This window comes from Ascaphus truei, chromosome 6 (genome assembly GCF_040206685.1).
Source record: "Ascaphus truei isolate aAscTru1 chromosome 6, aAscTru1.hap1, whole genome shotgun sequence".
Classification (NCBI taxonomy): Eukaryota; Metazoa; Chordata; class Amphibia; order Anura; family Ascaphidae; genus Ascaphus; species Ascaphus truei.
In genome coordinates, this window is record NC_134488.1 from 2,041,475 (window position 1) to 2,066,466 (window position 24,992).

Below are 24,992 nucleotides of genomic sequence, written 5' to 3' on the forward strand. Positions count from 1 at the left end.
GCATCTTTCATACTGCATTTACTCAGAATGGCAAAACAGACAAAATGGATGCCATGGTCAAAATGGGTGGCTTCCGTTTCTTTCCGTGTGGTTGACTCACGCCCCTGTGTGACCTCCCCGCCTTCCTCATATCCAATCTTCTCAGTACCCCCATATCCTTAAGAGACAGTCTAATTAAAGAACAATTAACAATTTCATTGTCCTGCTGGACCAGTTATCCAATTCTGCATGACTTTATTCCTTTTCGGGCCAACATATCGGCCCAGTTGATTTCTTCTTCGGTCTCTTCTTCTGGGGGACTGCCGACATCTTCATCACCGAAAAGAGACATAGCGTTGGTGGGGGGATTGCAGCGTACTTCTGGACCAAAGTTTTGCTGTACTTAACACATACATAGAGAGCAATGAGTAGGACATACACACATACAAAAACATCCGCCAGCTTCGCTTCCAGAGAATCAATCCAACCACCAAGTCCCAATGGATACCCTCCCTCATCTCTACCTTTAAACGCTGGAACCACTCTTCCTAAATAACATAACCTGGTCTGGTGCAGGGTCCTCTATCTCTCCTTCTAACACAAAATCAGTAACTTCCCTAGGGCAAACTCATATTTCTACACCCTTCATAACAAATTTCTCATATACAGTATGGTTCTACAAGTGTCTCCTAACATATTGTCATTTTCCCAGGGGGTTAAATATAACTCGTGTTCTTGGGGTGCAACCTATTGGGTGTGGATAATACATTGGGTTACATTGCACATAAAATATGGGTTTTGTTTACCAGGATTCCATTATATAACGAAAGAGTGTGCATATATACTATACACAGACAATAAAAACAAAATAAAAATTACTAAACAAAATATACCTGTTACTACCCTATCATCTTTGTGTGTACACTACTTACACAAACCTAATAGAATATACATTATAATTAAAATAATAAAACCTGTAAAGAAAAAGGATTATAAAAAAAAAGGTTCAAAGTTCATATGTTGAGGCCCGGACTTTTGCCTGTGTCTTTCTCCTCCGTTGGTTATTGGCGGGGATTAAAACATACATTTTGTATTCTGTAGCAGCTGTATCTTTTGGCTTTTCCACCTTGGCTATAGTTTAACTTTAAGCAACTGTGGGTGGTGCTAGGATAAGTTGCACGTGCGTAACGTGGATCCAGGAAGAGACCTCTGCCACTTTAATTGCTGTAATGGTAGTAGTAGTAGGGTCTTTTCATCTGGGATGTTCTTGCGTAGGGAATGCATGACCATTAACCCGTCTCGAGTAGGTGCACTTTAAACTTTGACCTTTGCCTAGAGACTCAGAAAATATATTAGTTGCATACTAATTGTTTTATTACCAATAACATAGTCCCTAATTATTTCCTTAAAACTACTGATAGTCATAAATCATCCTATAAGTATCTCATAGGGAGATAATTTATACCTAAGAATAAATTCCTGTATCAATTTCCTTACCACTGTCTTAGCGTCCGCATATAGGCAGGAGTAGAACTTAACCAAACCTACTGTATCTAATAATCTAATACGATCTATCTGTAGATTACTTCAAATACCACACAGTTCCCATAAATCCTATACTGCCTTCACAAATGCTGGGGCTCACTAATCAATTATCTTTCCCTCCTTTTCACATATAACGCATGTGCTATGTGAACAGTATTTAACATTAAAATGAGGCAGGAGATCTAAGTTAAAAAAACTCATGTTTGGAACAAAACTTATTTACACACAAACAGAACACAGAACACAGACACAAAACAAACAGAATTTCACACAATAGACCTGACTCCTTTGGGTATAAAATTTGCATTAAAAAAAACAAAACCTCAAAACCTTTACTGATTATAAATATAATCTGCTTCAGTCTTTTGACAGAAACCTTTAAAACACAAAATAATGTCTGGTTTGCGGAGAGAACAACCTGTAGAATAAGAAATTGACAGATTTAAATTTGGAGAGAAAAATGGTTAAAAATGTATAAAATATTAAATATATAATCAACTTTGCAGAAAAGTAATTCCATTGAAAACTTTACATTAGTCCAATTTAAAACTGTATTTGTCCAACTCCAGGCATACAGCAAGCTGAGAACTTTCTGGGCATCTGAAACAAGGCAATGCAAAACCGTTTGATCCTGCCTGCAAACTATATTAATAAAAATATCCTTCTCTCTCCCCATATTATAACTATCCTTTTAAAACCAATGTGAAAATACTGAGCTTCTACAGTAGTTAACTTTCATGTCTGGAATGTGTCCTGCCCGTTATTTCTGTGTCACGTGTTCACCTAATTCTGTCCATGGAAATTCAGGGGGAAAGAATGTCATTCTGTTTAAGGAAACAAATCGCCTGGCCAGAACGATAAATATCCTTATTTTTTTTTTTTTCCAGTGACTGGACTGATTACAAAAAAATGGTAAAAATCAATTGATTTTCTCAAATTTTGTCCTTTCTTTCTCCTCCTCTCTTTCCATGGACAACCAAACTCTCCCTGCCCAGTATTAATATGTATTGTAGTGGGGGTGTACACTTTTAAAAATTAAACTTTCAACGCAAGCAATTAATTATATTCTTATTTTAGAAACATTTGCAATTTCCAGGGTAGTAATATATAATAAACCGTCATTCCTATTATTCAACTCACATAAAACTTTCACACAGGTAGGATTCACTCAGGTTCTACAAGCATACAGGGATTACTCAAACAATCAATGTTTTTACCATACTGTAGTTATACAGTACCTGAAAATCTAATACAACATTTTGAAACAAAGAAAACCTATACCTATTATACTGTAGCTATGTTCTTAATTCAAGTCAATATGCACTCATACTCAATTAATCTGGCATAAATAATTTGGGTTGCATGTCTTAATTTTAGATTGAAAAAATTATATATATATTTTTTGCTTTTATCGATCCTAGGAGCTCTGCCTAACTTTCTAACATTTACTAATAACATTTAACAAAACAAAACCATCTCCTTGCCTACAACTTCTCCTACCATTCTTGGATCAGACTTTCCTTCGCCTAATTTTATTACCCTAACAATATGCTTTTACCTTTTTTTTTTTTTTTTTTTTTTTAGAACTTTGCAGTTTAACCTACATTTTTGCTGAGGGAAAAAAACCTAAATGCCATTTAATTCTTATTCCTACAAAAACCTAATTTAATAAGAATATACTTTTCTATTCTTTTTCTTGTAATTAATCTGAAAACTTTTATAATGTACATTAATTACTTTAAAACTAATTGAAAACAATGTTAGAATTCTATTGTAGCAAACATATTATGTTAACTTGCTTAGCTGTGAACTGCTCACATTCCTGTGTAACATTCAATGAAAAAAAGGTGTGGGTTTCTGCAACTGTGGGCTGCATACAATTACAAGGAGGGACAGAGCTGACTTTTAGATTTTAAATTCAGTCCCTCATTTCCCTTCCTTAATCTCTACCCTTTTTGGTTCTATCATTCTTTACTTTTGTTAACAGATTTATTTCTTAAACACTTTCTGAGTCTTTTCCTTAGCTTCTCAGCTCATTTGCATTCTCTTCCACAGTAGAAATTTCTGACAATCTTTTATGCTCCCAACCAATACACACAGTCTCTACTTGCTTCCCAATTTCTGCATGTAAACCTGTCACATATACTGCCACTATAAGTGGTCTTGCGTTCATCTCTACTTCCTCAATACCTCCATATGCCTTGATCATTTACAATAATCTATCGGCAACTTCACTTGCTGTTACACCTTTATTCAGTCAATTTGTCAATGTAAATGCCCCAATAATGACATTTTAAAACTTTTTTTTTTTTTTTTTAACCTAACATTGTTATTGTTAGTCTTATACTTTATCTTGCCCATATTACTTCTGGACATGTTACTTGTTTGTCTTCACTATTATCTTATAAAGAAAACTTATCTTAACAACGGGCAATAATTCTAACAGAATATAACACTTTATCTAAATGTCCGTGATATAGGGAACCAACAGTCAGGCAAAAATACAGTTCCTCTTATCCCCTTGACCATTCTTACCATTCCCATTACCGCAACACACTTATAAAATATATATATATATATATATATCCTTATAACTTTAAATACTTATAAGCTAGCAAAACAATACAAGCCAATACTTATGCACTTTAAAATTTTAAACAAAAATCAGCTTCCACAGTCACATTGAACTCATATATATCAAAAAGAATATTATTCACATCCGGGACTCTAACCCACGATGTATTCTACGAGACTTTAACTCGTAGTTATTCTACCCTACGAGACTTTAACTCGTAGTTATTCTACCCTACGAGACTTTAACTCGTAGTTATTCTACCCTTGCCTTAGTCCACCAGACTATATAAATTGGGTATCTTTTGATAGGGAGACACCCGGGCATGATACGGATAACAATTAATATCTCGTACTTACCCAGATGGTGCCCTATCCCACTTCTGACACCAGATGAAAATATGGTCTGCTTTCCGCCTACGGTAGCAGGTCTACCCTGTGGACTAGACTGCCTCCCAGGAGGTCCCTTTCAGGTTCAATGTGCTGGACAGGATAGCTGGACAGGCGCCTGGAGACAAGTGAATAATTCGGACACAAGGTATCGTTCTCACTCACTGGTCTGCTTTAATGGGCACATGCATCAGTTCTTATAGCCCTTTCGGGTTGTTGTCACATAGTTACAATTCATTCAGGTTGCCAAGTTGCCATGTACACGTAACAGAAGCCAGTTGTCCTTAACAATGCCATATTCCTTTCAGTTACCCCCCAGCCCAGCTGTCATTGCTATAGTTATCCTTAACAAAGCTATTTTCTGTCAGCTAACCCCCAGTTGCCGTGGCTATCGTACATTGCTGACAAGACAGTTTGAATATATCAGGATTCTGGTCAAACAGGATATATGGGGCTTGATCTCAGCAAGGAGCAACTGTATTAGAAGTGACTTTTGCTCTCTGTGTTAAAACAGAGTTCCTATACTTTTCTTTACAGCTATACACATTGTACCTGAGCTGACAAAAATGGAGCATATATTCTTAAACATATAAACTTAGGACCCCTACCAAAATATACATTAACACTGCTCACCTGTGGGACATCACTTCTCACAACCAGATCATTCCATAAATGATTTAAAAATCAAAATCCTCAATGGAATGTTTAAAAGCACCCAAGAACGGAAAACATTTGAGCTCAGAATGATAAGACTCTTTGACACCAAAACCAAGGGACTTAATGTGGACATGGGTTTTCTCACACCCTACCAAAATTGTCTGTAATTATCCTGCTTGCCTCTATTCTTATCCACACTTTCTCTCCCCCTCCATCCCCCCAGCATCCCTTCCCCACCTTTCTTTGACACTGTCCCTTGGCTTCAAACACTTAACACCCGACCTTATCTACAGTAAATATCTGTTTTTTTTTTTTTTTTTTTCTCTACACTGTTTTAGCATTGATTCCTGTGTAAATCAGTATTGCTTGACCTGAAGAAGAGAGGAGAACTCTCGAAAGCTTGTCCTATGACATAAATTGTTAGTCCAATAAAAAAGGTATCACCTAATACTGAAGAACTCATTTATTCTGCACTATCGCAACTGGACTAACACGGCTACTTTCTGCTTTATATATATATATATATATATACACATCAATCAGTACAATAATTTAAAAGGGGGGAATTAAAATGGCTGAAGTGGATAATGACAAGTATATACCGATCCAAAAAAACAACTCCTGAGCATGTATGTACTGCTTACATGGATGTACTATTAGCATGTACAGTGTTGTTTGTTACTGCAGTTACCAATTTATTTCCATTTTAAATATTTAATTTCTCTGAAATGGTGCAAGCAAATTGTATGAAAAGTTGCAAACGAATCCATGAATGTTTTGTATCCAGAGTCAGGGGGATGAGATGAGATGGGGTCATGTTCATACAGTATTTGAACTGTACATTACTAAAAGAAGGCTTTTTTTCTATGCAGATACAGTATAGTGTTTCAAACACATGCTATACACACGCACACACACATACACATACACACACACACACACACACACACACACAGGAGGTAATGTAAAGATGTGGGTGAACAGAGCAAAAAAGATGGTACTAGAAACGCTTATTAACATCAAAGGAATGGGCCTAAAGCTAAAGTTTGAACAGCAGCAGCCGCAGTACCCCTGATATCTATGGATGGGACAGATACCCCCTGCAGACACAGACACGCACGCACGCACGCACGCCCGCACGCACACACACAGGGAGGGGTCTGTAGTGTGTCAGAGCACACCAGCTTCGCCACCAGGCACTCCTTCTTGAATTAAAATAAAACTATCTCCTTACCTCTTTCTGGATGCCCCCTCTTTACCAACAAGAGGGACAGGACCAGCTCTCCTCAGCTTCCATTTTCCCCTTCCTTTCCTCTCTCCCTTGAAAACTTTCTGCACCTGAGACAGTGGGAGGGAGGGAGATAGAGCATGAAACAGCACCCCAAATCCTGTCCCATTACAAGCAGCACAGGCTTCTGTCCCTCTACTCCTCTGCCTCCAGTCATTTGCATGGGAGGGAGGAGCTGCTTGCTCTCTCTCTCCCTCTTTCTCCCTCTCTCTCCTTCTCTCTCTCTCTCCCTCCCTCTCTCTTTTAGAAGCTTTACACCTGCCATCCTGCCTACAGTATGTCATGATATCACAATGTCTCTCTTACATCACAGACAGGCTGACATCATCACACAGGCTGGCGGCCAGCAAGAGACAGAAATGCAGATAGAGACACACTGACAAATACATACACTGTAGGCACAGGCACCATGCGGCTTCTGCACCATAAAAGTTCATTTGAATCAAAAATAATGTCATCTTTTAAGTGAGGCGCTATTGAAATCTTGGGGGTCTAAGTGTCAAGACAATCTTGACATAAAACGGAGGCATCATTTTCAATCATTCAATAATGATGTGGTTTTGGATGTCAGTATTCTATGAGATATCATGGGAAAATAATAGGAGACATAATGGAAATACAGTATCGTCCAATTTGTAACCATAATGGGAATATACATAGCGCTTCCTTCACAGGAAATAATACATGTGACATAACGGGAATGTAATAAGTATGTGGGTTTGGCTGGGATTATCCTACATCCTGCAGGGATATAATAACTGGGAAAACGCTATATTTGATACCGCCACGTTGTGGGATGAGCGAGTAAACATTGCATGTCATTTCCCAGAATCCCTTGCTGCAGTGGAAGCACTGTATGCTACTGTACTGTAGGTGATAATGGTTGGAAAAAATATATATATATATATATATATATATATACACATCAATCAGTACAATAATTTAAAAGGGGGGAATTAAAATGGCTGAAGTGGATAATGACAAGTATATACCGATCCAAAAAAACAACTCCTGAGCATGTATGTACTGCTTACATGGATGTACTATTAGCATGTACAGTGTTGTTTGTTACTGCAGTTACCAATTTATTTCCATTTTAAATATTTAATTTCTCTGAAATGGTGCAAGCAAATTGTATGAAAAGTTGCAAACGAATCCATGAATGTTTTGTATCCAGAGTCAGGGGGATGAGATGAGATGGGGTCATGTTCATACAGTATTTGAACTGTACATTACTAAAAGAAGGCTTTTTTTCTATGCAGATACAGTATAGTGTTTCAAACACATGCTATACACACGCACACACACATACACATACACACACACACACACACACACACAGGAGGTAATGTAAAGATGTGGGTGAACAGAGCAAAAAAGATGGTACTAGAAACGCTTATTAACATCAAAGGAATGGGCCTAAAGCTAAAGTTTGAACAGCAGCAGCCGCAGTACCCCTGATATCTATGGATGGGACAGATACCCCCTGCAGACACAGACACGCAAGCACGCACGCACGCACGCCCGCACGCACACACACAGGGAGGGGTCTGTAGTGTGACAGAGCACACCAGCTTCGCCACCAGGCACTCCTTCTTGAATTAAAATAAAACTATCTCCTTACCTCTTTCTGGATGCCCCCTCTTTACCAACAAGAGGGACAGGACCAGCTCTCCTCAGCTTCCATTTTCCCCTTCCTTTCCTCTCTCCCTTGAAAACTTTCTGCACCTGAGACAGTGGGAGGGAGGGAGATAGAGCATGAAACAGCACCCCAAATCCTGTCCCATTACAAGCAGCACAGGCTTCTGTCCCTCTACTCCTCTGCCTCCAGTCATTTGCATGGGAGGGAGGAGCTGCTTGCTCTCTCTCTCCCTCTTTCTCCCTCTCTCTCCTTCTCTCTCTCTCCCTCTCTCCCTCCCTCTCTCTTTTAGAAGCTTTACACCTGCCATCCTGCCTACAGTATGTCATGATATCACAATGTCTCTCTTACATCACAGACAGGCTGACATCATCACACAGGCTGGCGGCCAGCAAGAGACAGAAATGCAGATAGAGACACACTGACAAATACATACACTGTAGGCACAGGCACCATGCGGCTTCTGCACCATAAAAGTTCATTTGAATCAAAAATAATGTCATCTTTTAAGTGAGGCGCTATTGAAATCTTGGGGGTCTAAGTGTCAAGACAATCTTGACATAAAACGGAGGCATCATTTTCAATCATTCAATAATGATGTGGTTTTGGATGTCAGTATTCTATGAGATATCATGGGAAAATAATAGGAGACATAATGGAAATACAGTATCGTCCAATTTGTAACCATAATGGGAATATACATAGCGCTTCCTTCACAGGAAATAATACATGTGACATAACGGGAATGTAATAAGTATGTGGGTTTGGCTGGGATTATCCTACATCCTGCAGGGATATAATAACTGGGAAAACGCTATATTTGATACCGCCACGTTGTGGGATGAGCGAGTAAACATTGCATGTCATTTCCCAGAATCCCTTGCTGCAGTGGGAGCACTGTATGCTACTGTACTGTAGGTGATAATGGTTGGAAAAAAAAAAAATATATATATATATATATATATATATATATACACATCAATCAGTACAATAATTTAAAAGGGGGGAATTAAAATGGCTGAAGTGGATAATGACAAGTATATACCGATCCAAAAAAACAACTCCTGAGCATGTATGTACTGCTTACATGGATGTACTATTAGCATGTACAGTGTTGTTTGTTACTGCAGTTACCAATTTATTTCCATTTTAAATATTTAATTTCTCTGAAATGGTGCAAGCAAATTGTATGAAAAGTTGCAAACGAATCCATGAATGTTTTGTATCCAGAGTCAGGGGGATGAGATGAGATGGGGTCATGTTCATACAGTATTTGAACTGTACATTACTAAAAGAAGGCTTTTTTTCTATGCAGATACAGTATAGTGTTTCAAACACATGCTATACACACGCACACACACATACACATACACACACACACACACACAGGAGGTAATGTAAAGATGTGGGTGAACAGAGCAAAAAAGATGGTACTAGAAACGCTTATTAACATCAAAGGAATGGGCCTAAAGCTAAAGTTTGAACAGCAGCAGCCGCAGTACCCCTGATATCTATGGATGGGACAGATACCCCCTGCAGACACAGACACGCAAGCACGCACGCACGCACGCACGCACACACACAGGGAGGGGTCTGTAGTGTGACAGAGCACACCAGCTTCGCCACCAGGCACTCCTTCTTGAATTAAAATAAAACTATCTCCTTACCTCTTTCTGGATGCCCCCTCTTTACCAACAAGAGGGACAGGACCAGCTCTCCTCAGCTTCCATTTTCCCCTTCCTTTCCTCTCTCCCTTGAAAACTTTCTGCACCTGAGACAGTGGGAGGGAGGGAGATAGAGCATGAAACAGCACCCCAAATCCTGTCCCATTACAAGCAGCACAGGCTTCTGTCCCTCTACTCCTCTGCCTCCATTCATTTGCATGGGAGGGAGGAGCTGCTTGCTCTCTCTCTCCCTCTTTCTCCCTCTCTCTCCTTCTCTCTCTCTCCCTCTCTCCCTCTTTTAGAAGCTTTACACCTGCCATCCTGCCTACAGTATGTCATGATATCACAATGTCTCTCTTACATCACAGACAGGCTGACATCATCACACAGGCTGGCGGCCAGCAAGAGACAGAAATGCAGATAGAGACACACTGACAAATACATACACTGTAGGCACAGGCACCATGCGGCTTCTGCACCATAAAAGTTCATTTGAATCAAAAATAATGTCATCTTTTAAGTGAGGCGCTATTGAAATCTTGGGGGTCTAAGTGTCAAGACAATCTTGACATAAAACGGAGGCATCATTTTCAATCATTCAATAATGATGTGGTTTTGGATGACAGTATTCTATGAGATATCATGGGAAAATAATAGGAGACATAATGGAAATACAGTATCGTCCAATTTGTAACCATAATGGGAATATACATAGCGCTTCCTTCACAGGAAATAATACATGTGACATAACGGGAATGTAATAAGTATGTGGGTTTGGCTGGGATTATCCTACATCCTGCAGGGATATAATAACTGGGAAAACGCTATATTTGATACCGCCACGTTGTGGGATGAGCGAGTAAACATTGCATGTCATTTCCCAGAATCCCTTGCTGCAGTGGGAGCACTGTATGCTACTGTACTGTAGGTGATAATGGTTGAAATATATATATATATATATACACACACACACACACACATCAACCAGTACAATAATTTAAAAGGGGGTAATTAAAATGGCTGAAGTGGATAATGACAAGTATATACCGATCCAAAAAAACAACTCCTGAGCATGTATGTACTGCTTACAGTGGCGACACACTTTATTCTAACTCGGCTAGCTCCGCGAATTTCAGATTATCCCGGTTATGTGCGGTTTTGTATCGTTTTCGCCCGGAGTGTATTGCGTTATTTTCGCGGCTGTGATTTAAGCATTTTATTCCGGGTGTCTGCAATACTGCAATGCCGTGTAAAAACTCAGGGGGGCGTTTGCGAGCTGTTGTCTTTGAAGCCGAGAAGCCGTCCCCTGGTGAGATGTGTTTGCAGCAGAGAGAGATCCGCTGCTCTCTCTGCGCAAACATCGGCACATTAAAAATGATTTAAAATACATTTTTATTCATAGTGTAGATGTACAGGGGGTCTCCGGAGCTGAACCGCATTGGTTTCAGGTCCGGGGACCCCCTGCTTCCCGAGATACAGGCCCCTTTATGGGGTGCCGGTATCCCTCTGCATTTAAAGGTCCCGATCACGTGACCGCGGAATGTAAACAAAGCAGAGGGATACCGGCACCCCATAAAGGGGCCTGTATCTCGGGAAGCAGGGGGTCCCCGGACCTAAAACCAAAGCGGTTCCGCTCCGGAGACCCTCTGCACATCTACAGTATGAATAAAACACCCATATCAATAAACATTCGTTCCTTACCTTTGCAACTATGTGCTATGGTAACGAAGCAGCATGAATGTATTTTTAATAATATTGTACAATGAGCAGGGGGTTCCCTGAGCCACAAATCAAAGCTCAGGGGACCCCCTGCTCCTGCACAATATTATTAAAATACAAAAATGCTGCTTCATTACCATAGCTGATAGCTGCTAAGGCAATGAAGGGGGTAACCCACCGTGCCCGCTTTATTGTGGGTAGTGGGGGTGGGTGAAGGGGGTATTTGGCCCTTGGTGTGAGTTTAGGACTTGCGGGGCGGTTGCGGGTGCACTTAACCCCTTCACGACCGTAGCAGTTAATACCGCTACGGTCATGAAGGGGTTAACCCCTTTCGCTACCCCCCGCAAGCCCTAAACAACCACCGTTGGGGCTAATACCCCCTTCACCCACCCCCGCTACCCACAATAAAAAAAATTCACACACAGCAGCCACACAATAAATAAATCTAAATAAATAAATAAATACATGAATATAAATAAATAAATATATATATATATATATATATATATATATATATATATATATATATATATATAACAACAACCCCTATAACCCCTAACATACACATACTGTATATGCACATCAATGATACTATAGGCATGAATGTATTTTTAATAATATTGTACAGTGAGCAGGGGGTTCCCTGAGCCACAAATCAAAGCTCAGGGGACCCCCTGATCCTGCACAATATTATTAAAATACAGAAATGCTGCTTCATTCCCATAGCTGATAGCCGCTAAGGCAATGAAGGGTTAAGGCAGAATAGCATGTTTATTGGGTACATTTGCCCCAATAAACATTGCAATAAACAACATACAGTACACCCCCTGTGTATTTAAAATACATAAACAACAATATATACATAAAATACATATTTTTAACATAACTGTTCCCTTTTGATTATAACCCCACCTCCTTGACTGTAATCTGTGTAAGGCCCCCTCCCCCTAATTTGTCTGTTAAATCTCCCTGCCTTGACTGTAATCTGTGTAAGGCCCCCTCCCCCAAATTTGTCTGTTAAATCTCCATGCCTGTGTTCCTGTGAGTGCAGTTTATGTAAATGTGGGGTGGGGGATCCCGATGTGCATATAATGCAGCGCCTCACTGCCAATGGCCCACCCCGTGAGGCCTAACCACCCTCACCCACTACCCACAAGGGAGGCCTACCCACATACCGTTGTCCCCCCTCCACCCCCCCATGGCCCCTCCGCTGCTGCAAAACAGACACAAAAATTAAAAGATCCAAAGTAATGTCCCCTAACCCCTTAATCACCATAGCGGTTATTAACCGCTACAGTCATTAAGGGGTTAATCCACCCTCAACCACCACTCGGGACGCCTACATACCCTCCCACACTAACCCCCCACCCTGTGAGGCCTAACAACCCTCACCCACTACCCACACAAGGGAGGCCTACCCACATACCCTCCCACCCCCAGTACCCACAATAAAAACAATACAGTGACCCACAATAAACATCATTATATTTATTAAATACATTACCCACCCCCTGAGCCCCCCCATAAATACAAGATTTATCCTTTTACAAACAGGGTTCATAACGCAGCCCCACGCGAGTCCCCGGTGGGCTGCCGGGGCATCTGACAGACCTACAGGGTACCAGCAGCCCTTTTCAAACAGGTTCTGGAGGCCTGCTGGTTGGTCCCGCCAGCACCATGGCCCCCAGGTGGTCTCCTTGGGTCACCGTGGGCCACAATTGGGTCCCCACGGTAGGCCCAAGGATGTCTGGGAGCCCCGGGTCAGACCCACAGGTGTCAGCGGGGCCTCGGATGGTTCCCACGGGTGTCTGGGGAACTCACGAGTGCTCACTACGGGTCCGCGGTGCCCCCACAGAAGTGGGACCACCGCTTCAACCCCGCACCTACGGGTCCGCGGTGCCCCCACAGATGTGAGGCCACCGCTTCATCCCCGCATGTGTCACCCGTGGAACCACCAGCCTGATACCCGTGAGATACCCAAGGAGACCCGCAGGTGGTCTCCAGAGGTCCCACGCTGAACCACGGAACAAACCCTGAATGTAAAAAAAATAAACCTGGCCTATACATACACCACCCCCCCCCCCCCCTCCCAACACCTACAGTACAATAATGTGCAAAATAACTATTATCCAGATATTAGATAGTAGATTAATTGCCCATTATTAAAAACATTAACTAGCATATTCAAATAAATAAAGTACTACTGACCTCATCAATAAGAAGTCTCCGTCGCCAGCAACATCCTTGTCTTGCCTACAAAATACATAGCAAATACAAAGCCAATACATTGCAAGTACATTCAGATATCAATTAACCCATTAAACACCTTATCGGATAATAACCGCAAAGGTAATTAAGGGGTTAAGCCACACTGGCCCGATACCCACCCTTCACCCATGAATTTGTACAGTGAGTTCATCATGCAACTATATATATATATATATATATATATATATATATATATATTTATTATATATATATATACACAGATATATATATATATATATATATATATATATATATATATACAGTATATACACACACATGATGAACCAATATACAAATAAATGTAGAAGGGTCATCAAAACCATACTGTACTACAAATAACACTTCTCCATACAGACACACTACATTAAAATGAATTTCCTTTAATAATCCTAACTGATCTTACAATCTAAATCATCAAATGCCAATGAAAAACCTCACATTCCAATCAATACATTGCATTTACAATGTATATATGATGCATAAAATCTATGCACCATATACATTCTGCAAATGAATGTTAACAATATCTTTGCAAGCAAAATACAAATACCTCCAAACAAGTAAACTATTTTAACCAATCAAGTAAACAAAAATCAATTAGCATTCATTATTTATATCCCTAAACAATTGACAGTCCATCCCGAACAATGAAACAATTAACTAATTCAAGCCTGGAGCAGAACAATTTAGCATGTGAAAAAATATAAGTACCAACCAGAATACAAAATTTAAAACCAAGGCTAACCCTGACCACAAGCACACAATACAATACCAAGGATTACATCTATCTAATTGTAAAACAACATTATACACACATTGAAGCATAGCAGCATAGCCAAATTAATTTAAAACACATCAAATCAAGCTTTTAAAATAACAACATTTCTTACCCTGTATGTATATATCTCTCTAGACATATACACATACATACATACAGTGGCAAGAACTGATATATCGCAAATAAATAAATACAAATGTTAAAAAAAACTTGAAAAATTTTTACAAGCACAATTAAATACATTTCTTTAGTTCACTTACCATTACTTGGCCCCACCGACTCCCGTTGAACAGCTTACTCATGAACCAATCCACCAGGCACAGGAACCCATAAAATAATAAACCATAAAAAAATAAACATTAGACTAAAAATCCAAATCAATCCACGGGTCTTCTATTTGTAATCCATCTTCATCTGTATTCTTCTTTCTTCTATCTTCTTCCGGGCGGGGTCTTCTTTCCATCTTTGGCCACGCCCAGGCCTTCTTCTTCTGTAGGAGGTCCTTCCTCCTCGGCGTCTGGCTTCAAAATGAGACGACATAGGCTTTTAAAGGCCTATGACGTCACATTTTCGTCAAAAGGTTCCCACGGCCCTGATTGGGCCGTGAAAACCATGTGTTTTGGCCGATAAAAATAAAAATGATGACGTCACTTAAAGGCAATGAAAGCACAACCAATCAGAATGGCTTTGCTTCAATTGCCTTTAAGATCACGTCATTAAAAGAAACATGGCCGGCCTCACATGGTACGGTAGCCAATCAGAGCGTGGGAAGTCTATCCCTACTCTGATTGGCTCTAGTACCATGTGACAGAGGTTTGGGGGAGAACGGATGTGACGTCATTGAAAGCTTGTCACATGGTACTAGAGCCAATCAGAGAAGGGATGGAGTTCCCACGCTCTGATTGGCTACCGTATGCATGGAGCAAGATATAGGCTCATGTATTTAAGAATGAGAGGATAACATGAGACAGGAATCTCCACCTACGGCCATACAACCTTCAAAGCGCCTGATCCCGTCAGATCTCGGAAGCTAAGCAGTGTGAGGCTTGATTAGTACTGGGTTGGGAGACTGCCTGGGAATACCAGGTGCTGTAGGTGTTTATATTTTTCGCTTCCCTAATGAAAATATACATGGCATTCCTCTCAGCAAAAGAAAATGTTTAATTTCTTGCTACTTTTTCCCGCAGTGGTAAAGAAATATATCGTTTTTTCGTCAGAAAGTTCAACACAATGCAACCTTCCAAAATAGAATTCTGACATCAAGAATTCCGTCTATAGTACATTTGAGTGCAGCTGTCATTTTCTCAGTCTCTGTGTATGCATGGAGCAAGATATAGGCTCATGAATTTAACAATGAGAGGATATGAGACAGGAATCTCCACATACGGCCATACAACCTTCAAAGCGCCTGATCCTGTCAGATCTCGGAAGCTAAGCAGTGTGAGGCTTGATTAGTACTGGGTTGGGAGACTGCCTGGGAATACCAGGTGCTGTAGGTGTTTATTTGTTTCGCTTCCCTAATGAAAATATACATGGCATTCCTCTCAGCAAAAGAAAATGTTTCATTTTTAACTACTTTTTCCCGCAGTGGAAAAGAAATATATCGTTTTTTCTTCAGAAAGTTCAACACAATGCAACCTTTTAAAATAGAATTCTGACATCAAGAATTCCGTCTATAGTACATTTGAGTGCACCTGTCATTTTCCCAGTCTCTGTGTATGCATGGAGCAAGATATAGGCTCATGTATTTAAGAATGAGAGGATACTGTATAATGGGACAGGAATCTCCACCTATGGCCATACTACCTTGAAAGTGCCCGATCCCGTCAGATCTCGGAAGCTAAGAAGCGTGAGGCTTGATTAGTACCAGGTTGGGAGACTGCCTGGGACTACCAGGTGCTGTAGGTGTTTTTATTTTTCGCTTCCCTAATGAAAATAGGGAATGGCATTCCTCGCAGCAAAAGAAAATGTTTCATTTTTTACTACTGTAGCCCTTTTTCTGACACCTTCCTAAGGGACTACTGGTACTGTACTCAACCTGCGGCTCCAGGAGATCTGAGCCTCCGCTAGCTGGGAGCCTGGGGTAATACTCACACATTTACATAGCGCAGCGCCTCCACTTACCCAGGATCCCCGTGACGTGAGATTCCCTTGGGCAAGAAATACAACAACACACATACACTGTATAGATAATAACTAATACTTTACTAACGTACATAGAAAACATAACACAACATAACATGCAGCAAAATGACGGGTGTCCCTCTCTGGAGGAAACACTAGCTACTGTGCCTCGCAGGACGCTTCCCCAACACTAGGTGATCCCACCCAGTGTCCAAAGAACCCCACCCAATGTCCCGCACTCTTGCAGAGATCGTGCGTGACTGCGCAGTCACTATTAAGCTAAGGGCCCGGTGGTGCACTTATGTATTGTAGATACCTGCCGAGCACTCCGGTGCTCGGATCAGCAACGCTTCACAAAGGGTCAGACGTGCAATGAATCCGTCTGATCCTATCCTGGCGATATTCTCGGTGGACCCCAACGTGGGTCCGAACTCCGTCACTGGAACCGCAGCATCCGCTGAGTCCCTAACTATCTAGGTGGCATTCGCTACACTATAGGCCGTCCCTATAGCACAGCAACCTGTAGTGGCTTTGGGGAAATTCCTAGGGGCCTACAGGGGTTAATGACCTGTCCCACTCCCCTAACTCTCCAAGTCCCCTAAGCCTCACTAACAACTAGCTAACTAACAGCGCCTGCAGCAGACACACTGCACACACAGTCAACCTGCAGACAGCAACACACGCTGCACACACTGTGCCTACTTGTCAGCGCTCACAGCACTACCAGCCGTGATTCACTGACAAGCCTGCACCCTCTCACACCTAAGGGCAACCTCCCTATCTCGGGCCGTCCCTTATCAATTACCCACTACCCTAACAGGGATTGGGGCCTGCCTGGGACTTGGGGATCCTTACCTGGTGCAGGAGCCACTTGCTCCTTACACCCTTCCTTCCCCTTCGTACTCCCAGCTCCAACTGCTGTAAGTGACAGAGCCCTTATCCTTAGGCTATCCCTGGCAACACTTACTTCACTGAGCGACTCAGAGCTATCTTGGGCCTTGGGAACTGCTGGCCTAGTACAGGGAGTCCCTGACTCCTGTACCCTACCTCCTTCCCTTAGCTGCTCCTCGCTCTCACTGACTAGCGTGGGCTCAGCGTGAGAAATGTATCTCTTCTGGCTGTCTGGGAATCCTTGGCCCTCATTGGCCACTATCAGACACCTGGTGCCTGCCTCCCTATGCCTCCTGGGAGTTGTAGTTCCCAAGAGGCTGCTAAAGCATTGGGGCCGCGTGCGCACTTCTCCTGCGCATGCGCGATCTGTCTGGGTCCTTCCCTGCGCCTGCTGGTCACTGCGCATGCGCGAACTATCGCGCCATGGCGGCGCCCTGTTCCCCGAGCCGCCGGGACCTCGGCAACGCGATCGCGGCCCTAACAACGGGCAGCTCGCGTCCCCGGCAACCGGCCGCCTCAGGGAACAGCGCACGGCTCCCTGCATTAGCCCCCACCCTCGCGTTATGCCGGCGGGTCCGTCAGTGGCAATGGCGGCACCCGCGATCGCTCGGCACTCGCGGAGGGGGCTGTCAGAGGAAGAAAACAGACCGGGGCTACACTACTTTTTCCCGCAGTGGCAAAGAAATATATCGTTTTTTCCTCAGAAAGTTCAACACAATGCAACCTTCCAAAATAGAATTCTGACATCAAGAATTCCGTCTATAGTACATTTGAGTGCACCTGTCATTTTCTCAGTCTCTGTGTATGCATGGAGCAAGATATAGGCTCATGAATTTAACAATGAGAGGATATCATGAGACAGGAATCTCCACATACGGCCATACAACCTTCAAAGCGCCTGATCCCGTCAGATCTCGGAAGCTAAGAAGTGTAAGGCTTGATTAGAACCGGGTTGGGAGACTGCCTGGGAATACCAGGTGCTGTAGGTGTTTATATTTTTCGCTTCCCTCATGAAAATATAGATGGCATTCCTCTCAGCAAAAGAACATGTTTCATTTTTTACTACTTTTTCCCGCAGAGGCAAAGAAATATATCGTTTTTTCTTCAGAAAGTTCAACACAATGCAACATCCAAAATAGAATTCTGACATCAAGAATTCTGTCTATAGTACATTTGCGTGAACCTGTCATTTTCTCAGTCTATGTGTATGCATGGAGCAAGATATAGGCTCATGTATTTAAGAATGAGAGGATAACATGAGACAGAAATCTCCACCTATGGCCAAACTACCTTGAAAGAGCCCGATCCCGTCAGATCTCGGAAGCTAAGAAGCGTGAGGCTTGATTAGTACCGGGTTGGGAGACTGCCTGGGAATACCAGGTGCTGTAGGTGTTTTTATTTTTCGCTTCCCTAATGAAAATAGGGAATGGCATTCCTCTCAGCAAAAGAAAATGTTTCATTTTTTACTACTTTTTCCCGCAGTGGCAAAGAAATATATCGTTTTTTCCTCAGAAAGTTCAACACAATGCAACCTTCCAAAATAGAATTCTGACATCAAGAATTCCGTCTATAGTACATTTGAGTGCAGCTGTCATTTTCTCAGTCTGTGTATGCATGGAGCAAGATATAGGCTCATGAATTTAAGAATGAGAGGATGTCATGAGACAGGAATCTCCACCTACGGCCATACTACCTTGGAAGCGTCCGATCCCGTCAGATCTCGGAAGCTAAGAAGCGCGAGGCTTGATTAGTACCGGGTTGGGAGACTGCCTGGGAATACCAGGTGCTGTAGGTGCTTATATTTTTCGCTTCCCTAATCAAAATATACATGGCATTCCTCTCAGCAAAAGAAAATGTTTCATTTTTTACTACTTTTTCCCGCAGTGGCAAAGAAATATATCGTTTTTTCCTCAGAAAGTTCAACACAATGCAACCTTTCAAAATAGAATTCTGACATCAAGAATTCCGTCTATAGTACATTTGAGTGCACCTGTCATTTTCTCAGTCTCTATGTATGCATGGAGCAAGATATAGGCTCATGTATTTAAGAATGAGAGGATAACATGAGACAGGAATCTCCACCTACGACCATACTACCTTGAAAGTGCCCGATCCCGTCAGATCTCGGAAACTAAGCAGTGTGAGGCTTGATTAGTACCGCGGTGGTTGGGAGACTGCCTGGGAATACCAAGTGCTGTAGGTGTTTTTATTTTTCGCTTCCCTAATGAAAATATACATGGCATTCCTCTCAGCAAAAGAAAATGTTTCATTTCTTGCTACTTTTCTTATCTTGCTCCATACATACACAGAGACTGAGAAAATGACAGGTGCACCTGGTATTCCCAAGCAGTCTCCCAACCCGGTACTAATCAAGCCTCACACTGCTTAGCTTCTGAGATCTCTAAGGATTAAGATGTCCTTAATACTCCCGTGGGATAAATAGTTCTTTTGAAAGCTCCTTTTATTGTCCCCGAATATATTTGTATATAGTTATCATATCCCCTCTTAGACGCCTCTTTTCTAATGTAAATAAATCTAATTTAGCTAGCCTCTCTTCATAAGTTAGATTGTCCATCCCCTTTATTAATTTGGTGGCTCTTCTCTGCACTCTCTCTAGTTCCATAATGTCTTTTCTTATGATTGGTGCCCAAAATTGTACTCCATATTCAAGGTGTGGTCTTACTAGTGCTTTGTAAAGGGGCATAATTATGTTTACTTCCCTTCCATCCATTGCCCGTTTGATGCAAGATAAGATCTTGTTTGCCTTTGCAGCTACTGCATGACATTGGCCAAGCCTGCTGTCTACAAGCACTCCTAAATCCTTCTCCATCAAGGATTCCCCCAATATCTCTCCATTTAATTTGTAAGTCGCCTTTTTATTCTTGTATCCCAAATGCATAACCTTACATTTATCTGTATTAAACCTCATTTGCCATTTACCTGCCCACGTTACCAGTCTCTCCAAGTCCATCTTTAGAGAAATTACATCATGCTCTGATTCTATTACCTTACACAATTTAGTGTCATCAGCAAATATGGACTCTTTGCTCTCGATGCCAACCTCAAACCTCAATTTCCTTTATTTTTTACACTAACCTCGTGTGGAATTGTATCACAAGCATTTGCAAAATCTAAGTAGACCACATCAAATGCATTACCCTGATATGAGTTCCTACTACTTCCCTCCTCAAATAAACTAAAAGGGTTAGTTTAGCATCAACTATCTTTCATAATTCCATGCTGACTATTACTAGTATTTGTTATCTGTTAAGTATTCCTAAATATACTAATGTGAAGCGCTATGTACACTATTGGCGCTATATAAAGACATACATACATACAATATTATCCTGTACTAAACCTTGAAGTACAGTAGCTTCTCCACTATAAGTCAGGCTTACAGGCCTATTTCCCCAGTTGTGATTTTGTTTCCTTTTAAATATAGGCACCACCTTAAGCAATCTTGTGATACCCAGCCTTTGGAAATTGAGTCCTTAAATAATAAATACAGCTTAACCCTGTTATAGCATGGTGCTTGGAGTCCAAAGAAGCACATAGCATTCTAAGCGTATCGATTTAACAAAAATATTTGCCCACAATTGCACCTTTCAGGGGTTCCGTGGCCGGCAGATGGGGAGAGCTATCCAAGCTGTTCCAGACCCGGCGGCGCAACGGCACCCCCATTCAGGACTGACCCGGCATTGGCAGCAGTGCCAGCTTTCCCCTCTCCCTGCTTCTGCTGTCAGCTTCCGGCTGACAGGACAGAGAGGAAAATCAGAGCCAGCTCCCTTAAAGAGACAGTATATGTCTCTGAATGTGTGTTGCAGTCTGTCGTGATATGAATGTAAAAGATTGAATGAGTTACTCCGTTCCGCAGGTCACTGGGGGCTGTCGGCGTGCTCCTGCCATGGAGAAATTAGTTAAGAGGCAGGAGGTAAGAGAGCGCCGCGTAGCCATGGTAAAAGGCGTCAAATGGCGGTGCGGGATCACATGACGTTTCATTGCCATGGCAACGTGACCCTTCAACATCATTTGACACCGGAGCCTAGGAGGAGGAGGAGGGAGAGCGCGCAGGCAGCCAGCAAGCTCTGGTCATCCCAGCAGGGCACAGCAGGAGAGACTGGAAAACGGCAAGGTAGGAGGAGTACTACATATTATTGGGAGCCACGCTCACATCATGTTATAACCGGATTCGCGGTATAACAGGTCGTGCTATAACGGGATTGAGCTGAATAATGGTTTATGAGCTCAGCTGGCTAAGAACCCTTGGTTGCATGTCATCAGGGGCAGGTGCGTTATTTACTTTCAATTTTTATCAAGCTGTCTATACACTTCCTAAGTTAACCATTGTTCGTTAATATAGAGGTTGTGGCTTCTCCTCCTGGGTAAATGTAGGCAAATCATTTAATTTAACTTTTCTGTCTTTTCCCTATCTCCATTAACTTTCCTGCCCTCACACTGAGAGGGTCCTATTTTCTCTTTTCAAATATTTTTGTTATGGTACTTGAAGAACGTTTTAGGGTTGATTTTAATTTCTATTGCAATCTTTTCAAATTTTTGTTAACCAGTTATTTATAATGGGAAAAAACAACAGTCGAAAGTATTGTTCAGAAAACAAAACAAAAGTGTATGATTTTTCAGGATACAATTAAAAAAAAGGACACAGCAATCTTTAATTAAATGTTTTATTGCAAACATACAAAAATTCCCTTGACTTTACAAGTGGCCTTAGAATTGAAAGGATTATGGGTGATTTAATCTTTGTAAGTAAGCCAATTACATTGCCAAATTTTGTTATTTTTTTTGACCTGCTATGTGAAACTGACAATTTAACCATTTCCTACCAAATAGATGTGTATGTTATTTGTTAGCCTTTGGGGAGCTCATGTATAATGCTAGCACACATTTTAGCAGCACACAAAAATAAAATACATTTTTAATTTTTCATGTTTTTTTTAAAAAAATGAGACTACCAACCAAACAAAGGAGGGGGAGTCTTAAAACGCTTTTAACATTGCCCCACGTCTTTGAACTTATTCAGGAGGGTCTCATCAGCTTGCAGTGCATAGGTCATGGTTCGTGTTTGGTAATATTGTGGGTCACCTTGTATATTTTGGATCACATCACACAGGAGGTGAGCACGTTCCACAGATGAGCCAGGGGTGTCGTGACCGAGCACCGTGAAATGTACGTGCAGATGGTAGTAGGAGGGTTGGTAATGCAAATAAATCCGCAGCCGGTTTCCAGGGAGGCCATAGCGCTTTAAAATGACTTCCTAGGACAACAAATATAAGAATAAAGCAATATTAGCTTTTTGCTCTAAGCAAATTATAAGGTAGACGAAACACACAACAATGCCTTGCTCTTAAAAGTATTACATGGCAACCAATCAAGTTGAAGCATTAATAATTCAACAGTGACAGGAAGCAATTCATCTTAACTTTCTATACCCATTAAGTCACTTCTACTAAATCCACCAAAGCAGAAATTTTAAACAATCATTTAATCTTGGGAGTAGAAGATAGCAGGTAGAACCGGAGGACAGTATGAGGTTTGGCAAAATAATTTCCGGGTTTTCACATTCCGGTCTGGGATTTTTCTCTTGCTCGCCCTCTGTGGTTGGATCGTCCATTTTTGCTCCTGGCAACTTGCTTTAAAAAGGACAGCCTTGTGAGCAGGAAGTTGCCGAGCAAAGTTCCAGTTTCCTGCTGTGTTCATGCAACGCGTTTATGCTTATTGTCGTTCACATTAGTAGATCCGTCTAACGTACCTCGACTACACTCGTCTTCAGCCTGCCTCGACCTCTGCATCCACACCGACTTCGCAACTCAGCTGCCAGCCCTGACCTCCAGCCTACTACTCACTATTTTGTCCCTCGGCTCAGGTCGGTTTTTTCTCCTTCCTACCTCAACCCTCCGGGTCCGCTTCCTGCTTGAGATGAGCACCGTTACATACAGCCAGCAGTATCCAGGGCAACTCAAAATAAAGATCAATTTATTGTGTAGCTCACAATGGATGACAGATGAGAACGCACCTATGCGTTTCGTGCGCAAGCACTTTATCAAGGTGCAAGGTACAGTAGTAAAGCACACATTTAAATAAATACCCTTTCGCACCATTCATTGCCGGGAATGACGCCATCAGTACGTGACTCAGGATAGAGTCGCACTGACGCAACGTCTATCCGCATTAGCCATGAATGTCAGCTGACTGAAAATACAATAGTTTTCTGTAATCAGCCCCAAAACGAACAATCATAATAAGATATTCATAATAACAGACAAAAGAACAACAAAACTGTATTAAAAACATATGCATATTCCTGGCATATTCCTAAGTAAATTTCATAATAGATATCCACTGAGTGAATTCATATAAGATATCTTAGATATATGAACTTGGCCATATGCATAAATGAATATAAAATACCTCTTCACAAGATATATATATATATATATATATATATATAAATATATAAGAGAGAGAGAGAGAGAGAGAGAGAGAGAGAGAGAGAGAGAGAGAGAGAGAGAGAGAGAGAGAGAGAGAGAGAGAGAGAGAGAGAGAGAGAGATATTATATATATATATATATATATATATATCTTCATATCAATTTGGCCAGGGGAAAATAACCCTCTATTTAATCTGTAATAAATATCAGTATAAAGACCGAAATCAAATAGATGTGGTGATTATATAATGACTGTATACAGATATGAATAGAGTAAGATCTATGGACAAGATCATTACCTATACAAACGCATTAGCTATAAAAATGCATGTTAGCTTGTAAGCTTGTCAACCACAAATACATGAATATATATCACACAAAGATATTATAGCCCGTAAGGTAATAATAATCATGCTCGAAAATTTATGAACAATCAAAAGAGTTTAAGGGAATATATTTCCGAATTCGTATGACAATGAAAAACTTATATACAGTATAATGTGAGTACTGACATCCCTTAAAGAAAACCTAAATAAAAAAGGAAATATAACTAAATCCCTTCAATAGGTATCAATAAAATCCAACAAAATTGAAAATAAATGTAAATTAAATATAATTTATAAATATATTTAAATTAATAACACTTAAGGTATAGAGGAACCAGTTGTTAAAATACTACTAATAATAATAATAATAAGGAGATAGGGAGAAGGAGCGGCTCAGAGAGTAAAGTCACTGACTGGCACTGAGTTTGAAGCAGGGGAGCCTGGTTCAATTCCTGGCGTCGGCTCCTTGTGACCTTGGGCAAGTCACTTTATCTCCCTGTGCCTCAGTCACCAAAAAACATAGATTGTAAGCTCCACAGGGAAGGGACCTGTGCCTGCAAAATGTCTCTGTAAAGAGCTATGTAAAACTAGCAGCGCTATACAAGAACACGCTATTATTATTATTAATAATAATAATAAGGCAAGTGATAATACACAAAATGCCAGAGTTGAAAGCCACAGAGATTGCCACGGTGTTAAAGCCA

The 24,992-nt window shown here is 41.2% G+C and overlaps 7 pseudogenes; all 7 read left to right on the forward strand.

Annotated features, from left to right (window-relative positions):
* The first annotated feature begins 15,477 nt into the window (after positions 1-15,477).
* LOC142498239 (5S ribosomal RNA) lies at positions 15,478-15,596 on the forward strand (annotated as a pseudogene).
* Positions 15,597-15,878: 282 nt separating this feature from the next.
* LOC142498212 (5S ribosomal RNA) lies at positions 15,879-15,997 on the forward strand (annotated as a pseudogene).
* Positions 15,998-16,287: 290 nt separating this feature from the next.
* On the forward strand, positions 16,288-16,406 carry LOC142498202 (5S ribosomal RNA; annotated as a pseudogene).
* A 1,977-nt stretch (positions 16,407-18,383) lies between these two features.
* On the forward strand, positions 18,384-18,502 carry LOC142498213 (5S ribosomal RNA; annotated as a pseudogene).
* Positions 18,503-18,786: 284 nt separating this feature from the next.
* On the forward strand, positions 18,787-18,905 carry LOC142498191 (5S ribosomal RNA; annotated as a pseudogene).
* A 284-nt stretch (positions 18,906-19,189) lies between these two features.
* On the forward strand, positions 19,190-19,308 carry LOC142498216 (5S ribosomal RNA; annotated as a pseudogene).
* A 285-nt stretch (positions 19,309-19,593) lies between these two features.
* On the forward strand, positions 19,594-19,716 carry LOC142498211 (5S ribosomal RNA; annotated as a pseudogene).
* Positions 19,717-24,992: the final 5,276 nt, after the last annotated feature.